At 50.9% G+C, this 6,122-nt stretch overlaps 1 long non-coding RNA gene across 1 annotated transcript; it reads right to left on the reverse strand.

The window, feature by feature from the left end:
• Positions 1-639: 639 nt before the first annotated feature.
• Positions 640-3,125, reverse strand: LOC148184955 (uncharacterized). Its single transcript, XR_015774797.1, has 3 exons — positions 3,030-3,125; positions 1,406-1,456; positions 640-804 (listed from the first exon to the last, which is right to left on the reverse strand). It is a non-coding gene; the product is annotated as an uncharacterized LOC148184955 (long non-coding RNA).
• Between the last annotated feature and the right edge of the window lie 2,997 nt (positions 3,126-6,122).

Raw genomic sequence — 6,122 nt, forward strand, 5'->3', positions numbered from 1 at the left:
GGGAAGTGATGAAATTAGGGTGTAAGTGTACATAGCAAAGCCACACAGCAGAGCGTGTGAAAAGCATTTGCTGGTAGAGATTTCATGCCTGAGTCTGCAAGCACCCATGAGAAGTGAGGAGGAAACAACACACGTTTGGGGACTGGGGATGAGAAGAGTCCATCTCTGCACATGTGAGAGAAGGAAAGACCAAGGGATGCTCACGGTCCCAGAAGGGGGAAGCAAGGCAGGGATGCTGCAATGTGCTTGCATGTGTCAAAATTCACTCCAAACAAATGGCCAGGAGCTTCACAATCTGGCTGAAATTGGTGTTGCTCCCAGCCACCCCACAGTGCAACAGGGCTCTGAACATTTCTCCAGCCTGACCCCTTTGATTTGAAATCTGATGGATCAGTGTTTCCAGCCTTCAGAAAACCTGGATTTTCAGGGAGCAACATTCCACCAGTATCAACACGAAGAATGAGTCACAGAATCACCTAGGTTGGAAAAGCCCTCTGAGATCATCGAGTCCAGCCATTAGCTCAGCACTGCCAAGCCCACCACTAAATCAGCTCCCTCCACATCTACAGGTCTTTTAAACACCCCCAGGGATGATGATTCAATGCCTTCCCTGGGCAGCCTGTTCCAACGAGTGTTCCAAAAGCCAGGGTGTAGTGGCAACTCAAAAAGACATCCAGGCCCGGCACTGCTTCCAGCCTGATGTTTTTGCTCAGTGAGATGGGGCGTTTCTCTCCCAGCTCGAAACGCTGCCGTGGTTTGAACGCAGGTGCTCTTTTACTGAAGTCTGCACGTTTTGCGGGAGAGCTTTTCGGGAGGAAAGTAAGAAAAAAAAAAAAAAAGAATCAGGTTTTGTCCCTTGAATTGCTGCGTGGTGACAACACACTTGCATGTGCCCCTGTGTTTTATATGGGGGCGAGCATGGGAGTGTGAGTGGAGTCGGGGAGAGAATTTGGGGCAGGAGGAGAGGGGATGCGGGTGGGAGAGGCGCGGCCGGCTGCTTCCCGCACACCGAGCGCTGCTTTGTGCTCGTCTTTGATGGCACAAAGCCGCCAGCTCCCAGGAAGATGAAAACGGCTCGCAGGGTTAGTGCAAAAAAAGGTGGGGCGAGGGGGAGGCGAAAAGAAAAAGAAAAAGGGAAAGGGAAGAGCCCGGCAGCAGAGCAGTGCACAGAACAGTTGTTTCCAGGTGCCCTCTCCTGGCCTTGCGGGGGTTTCTCCTCGGGGCTTCTCACTCTACAGCCGCCTGAAAGGAGGGAGGAGCCAGGTGGGGATAAACGATTCTATAATTACAAAGTATTGTGCCTTGCTTTTTTTCTTCTTTTCTTTTTTTTTTTGGTCTTTTGCTTGGGTTCCACACCATCCCCATGTGTGCAAACAGAATCCCATCAAGACCTTCCCCTACTCACCATCAGCTTGTGCCACTGAGTTTCTGCAGCCTCCACAGCTGACACCATGAGCTGGAATAATTAACCAGGGGGCAAGGAGTGATTTGCACAGCAGAACAGAGTAAGAGAAATAAAGTTAGAAATCCTTCAGAAAATAAAAACTGTATTTACACAGACGTCACCTGCAGATTAGTGTGCTTCCCAAAAAAAGGAGGGCAAGAAGGAAGGGTAGCGAAGAACAGCACGTGGGTTGTTCTACAGTTCTATTTAAAATAAGGTTAAGAAAACCCTGCATCTTTAAAAACAAAAACATGACAGTGCTGCTCATTTGGGGAGAGTGCTTTCACTTCCTCGTTGCCCCTTGCCCAGCTGTGGTCCCCATCCAGTTCCTCCCCCAGAATTAGCAGTGTCAGATGTTCCAGGATTCCTTCTGCTTTGTGAGGAACGAGGAGGTGCATACAGGACAAAGCCATTAGAGGCCAGGAAAGACCTAAGATGAGCTGCATGGCCCCAGCCCCACCTCTGCCCTTCTGTTGCCACTCAGCCTTGAACACATCCCAAACTCCGAGTCTCTGACATTGGTTTTTGTCTTCCGGAAAACAAGTTTTCACAAAGCACCCTCTGGGAAATCTCAAGGCAGCAGACAGGGACGTTTGCCATGTGTTGTGGAAGTGGTTAGAACATGTCTGAGCAGCTGCAAGAGGAACCAAAACCTGAAACTGATTGTTGTGAAGATGACAAGCAGAAAACAGTGATTTGTGTCTCAAATACAAGTAACAGGAGTCAAGAGCTTAAGAGAAGTCTCTAGTCTTGATCACTTGTATCTCTCTGGGTGCAAAACAAAATCTTAATTAAATGGGCAGTTAAGCATTATAGTTTGTGCATTGGGCTGATCTCTTCTCCAGGCACAAAATGCACTCTACTGAGTGAAAGTATGTGAGGGCCATCAGAGTTCAAGAGTTTGGATGAGCTCCCTTTAAGCCTGGCCTGTGGTAAACAAGCCTGATATAAACTGTGTGTGAAGCTTTTAACAATAACAGCTCTCACACTGCCTATTCCAAGGAAAAGCTTTATGGCTGCAAAATACAGGCCTAATAGTCAGGATGAAAACTGGGGCAAGGGAGGAGTAAAAGGCATGGGAGGAAGGGCACAGAGCCGTGGCTGAGCTGTGCTCATGTGGTCCCACTAGATGACAGCACCAACATGTTCTTGTGCACCCCATGCTCACACCAGCACCAAGCAGGCTGCTGCAGGCAGGGCACCTGCAGCCTGCCCTTCCTGACCTTGGAGACAGCCGAGAGCTTGGCTGAATGAAGCACCTGGGCCAAATCCTGCAGGACAGGGCATTGCTCTGGAGCTGTTAGATGGTTCTGTGCTGCAAACTGCCCCCCCTGCCTACAGGTATGCACCACAAGCTGGCTAACAAGTGCTGCATCCCTAAACTGTTGTCTTTATTGTATGGCCAGCCCACAAATTCCCCTTCTCCTCCAGCGAGTCGTAGCAGCTCCCTGAGCAGCTCCCCGGTCCAGCTGCCCTTTGAGCATGAGTCCAGCCTTGTGTCCCCCCCTCCAGCCATGCTGTTCACCAAGACAGAGACTGTAGCCCAGAACCCACATAGCATGAAATTCCCATTCTTTGTGCGTACCTTTGTGCGTATCCTCCTCAGGAAGTGTCTTCAGAGGCACATTTGAGGTAGCGCATCCACCCCGGCCCACTCCAGGCTGTAGCTGACCAAAAGGCTGACCCTAAAGTGGCAGCAGGTAGACATTCAGCCTGCCAAAGCTGCCAAGAGACCCATGGCAGAGATCCATGGCCTGGGCTCCTGGCTGGGTGCCACCACACCATCTGCAGACAAGTTTCTGCTTCCGAGACACGACTGCCCCGTGACAGCACCCGCGCGCTCTTCACGCAGCCACGAGGCACCAGGAGCTGGCAGAAGGAGCAGAGTAGCCGGGTCCCACGTGGGAGATGGGCCAAGTGTCCCAGCCCAAGTGCCCACCCTGAGACTCAGCCCACAGAGGTTCAGCACCTGCAGAGCTGGGCTAAGCCTCACCTGGCCCACAGAGAAATATCATCTGCATCATCTCTTCCATCCTGGCTTCCTGCAGCCACTTTCTTCCAGAAGGATGCAGCATCTTCCTTTTACACCTTGGAGAAGCTGAGTTTTTGCTTCCCTTCTGGGTCAATCTGTAAATCTTTCTTCTGTACTATTTCTCATGAGGCCTTCAGAAGCATGTGTCCTTCAAGACTCCAGGAGAAGCAGAGGACCAGCAGTTCTCGCTGTTTAACATGTGTGCACGTGTGTTGAGTCAGTTGAGGCAGCTGCTTTGTGGTGCTCTTTTTCATCTCTAGGTAAGACATCACACCTGCATTTGCCTAAGGTGCTCTGTCACAGGCCCTCTTCCCTAGCACAGATGCTTTGAGACAAAGGAGATTCACACCTATTTCTTCTACATCTTGAAATGCCCCTCCTCATGCTGTTGCCACTGCCTCTAACCCTGGCACCTGTGGCTCTTTGGAGATGCACTTTGGAGGTTTTCCAATTTAAGGGAAACCCAGTTTTTCTGATGTGATGTTCCCAACATCAACAGGTAGGCCCACTGCAGGCAACATTTGATATTCAGAGACATACATGTCCACCCTCTTTTCCCTAGAACATAGCCCAGCCAAACTGTACCTGTGCCAAGGAAGAGGGGTGAGAAGGACAAGAATGAACCTGACAAGAGAGTGTAGTTTGGCAGCAACAGTCAGGGACATATTTGCAGTTTTCCTCAGCATCAGACAAGGCAGCCCACCTGTGTCCTGAATTTCTAAGCAAGATATCTGAAAGAAACATGGTGGGGACACCTTTTATTTCCACCCTTCTTCCTTATTAAACACACCTTCCTTTGCAAAACTTTGGATTCTGATCAACTCCTTGGCATTTAATTTCCACTACAGAGCCTAAAGGCTCCTACAAGTCACTTGCTGTGCAGACAAGTTTCCTTCCTGACAGTGCTTTTTAAAAATTTCCATGTTACTTGGTTCCTCTTTTGCAGTGGTAGCTTTAGGCTAAGCTTGTCTTGTCTTAAGCTTTGTCATTTATAAATGGCTAAAAGAAAAACAGAGTCTGTAGAAACTGTAGGCTCAGCAGAAGAGCACTGGAGGTTTTTCTGGTTGAATTTTGGGTTTGAGATACTGGCAATAGGAACCACATCCTCATTCTGCCATTCACAACAGCTGCCCTGGCTGCTGAAATCACTGAGGCCAACTGGAATTGATCACTGCAGTGCCCAGTGTGTCTGCAGCACATGGGCCCTGCAGTCACCCTGGCTGTTTGTGCAGCCTGGTGTTGGACAGCCATTCCTGGTGACACAACTCCCTCATTACAGCCATTCCTGGTGACACAGCTCTCTCATTACAGCCATTCCTGGTGACACAGCTCCCTCAGCACAGCCATTCCCAGTGACACAGCTCCCTCAGCACAGCCATTCCTGGTGACACAACTCCCTCAGCACAGCCATTCCTGGTGACACAACTCCCTCATTACAGCCATTCCTGGTGACACAGCTCTCTCATTACAGCCATTCCTGGTGACACACCTCCCTCAGCACAGCCATTCCCGGTGACACAGCTCCCTCAGCACAGCCATTCCTGGTGACACAGCTCCCTCAGCACAGCCATTCCCGGTGACACAGCTCTCTCATTACAGCCATTCCTGGTGACACAGCTCCCTCAGCACAGCCATTCCTGGTGACACAACTCCCTCATTACAGCCATTCCCAGTGACACAGCTCCCTCAGCACAGCCATTCCTGGTGACACAGCTCCCTCAGCACAGCCATTCCTGGTGACACAGCTCCCTCAGGTGGTGCCTTGAACAGCTGTAAAACTTCCAGGAGAGCAGAGGTGGAGGAAGACAGCAGTGCCAGCACAAACTGATAGCTACAAGTACTCCCTTCTCATACAAGAGGAGAAATCCCATTGCCAGCAGGAATATGAATAGGAGCACCACAGGAGCATCCCCAGCCTACTGCCCTTGCTCTCCCTGGTTTGCCATGTGCCTGTTGCTCAGGGCAGGTCAAGTCACAAGGGACAGACAGGACACACCAGTCACTGTGAGATGAGTCAGGACTAAGAGCAAAGCCAAGGCAGAGCAGGGCAAGCCCCCAGTGCCCTGGCACAGAGTTCCTTGCTGGGAACTGCCCAGCAGGATCCTCTAGAAAACCTGCCAACAAGCACAGGGGGCCCTGGGGCACCCAGCCAAATGGGGAAGGGACTGATGTGGGCTTTGCGAAGAGCCCATCGTGGAAGCACGTGATGTGCACGCATGTTTTATGAAAGAAAAGCTGGAGACCAGGGCACCCTTCCACAGGAACTTGTTGGCAAACAAGCATTTATTTCATTGCCATTATTCATGGGAAAGCTCGCTTTGGCTTTGACAGAGGAAGAGGGGTTTGCCTAATTCTGGCTGCTAAGAGCAGCAGTCCCAGACATTTCATCCTGTGGCCTCTACAAGGTCTGGCTGTCCAAATGCACCAGCCTTACTGCCTGTCCCCATTTCACTGCTGTTGAGCCAGGGAGTGGCAAACATAGAAATGCAGTTTGGAGATGCCTACAGACAGTGTTGTTTCAGAGCTGTTCACCTCAGCAGACAGCAGTGACGGTCTCTCCTCGCAGCCCTCTGCCTCGGCACCGTGCTCGCTCGCCTGGCCCATGCCACAAAAAAGCACTGGAAATGAAAGCAAGCATTTGTGTGG

Source organism: Pseudopodoces humilis, chromosome 2 (assembly GCF_049639895.1).
Source record: "Pseudopodoces humilis isolate 2021_Gansu_Grassland_sample_001 chromosome 2, ASM4963989v1, whole genome shotgun sequence".
NCBI classification, from domain to species: domain Eukaryota; kingdom Metazoa; phylum Chordata; class Aves; order Passeriformes; family Paridae; genus Pseudopodoces; species Pseudopodoces humilis.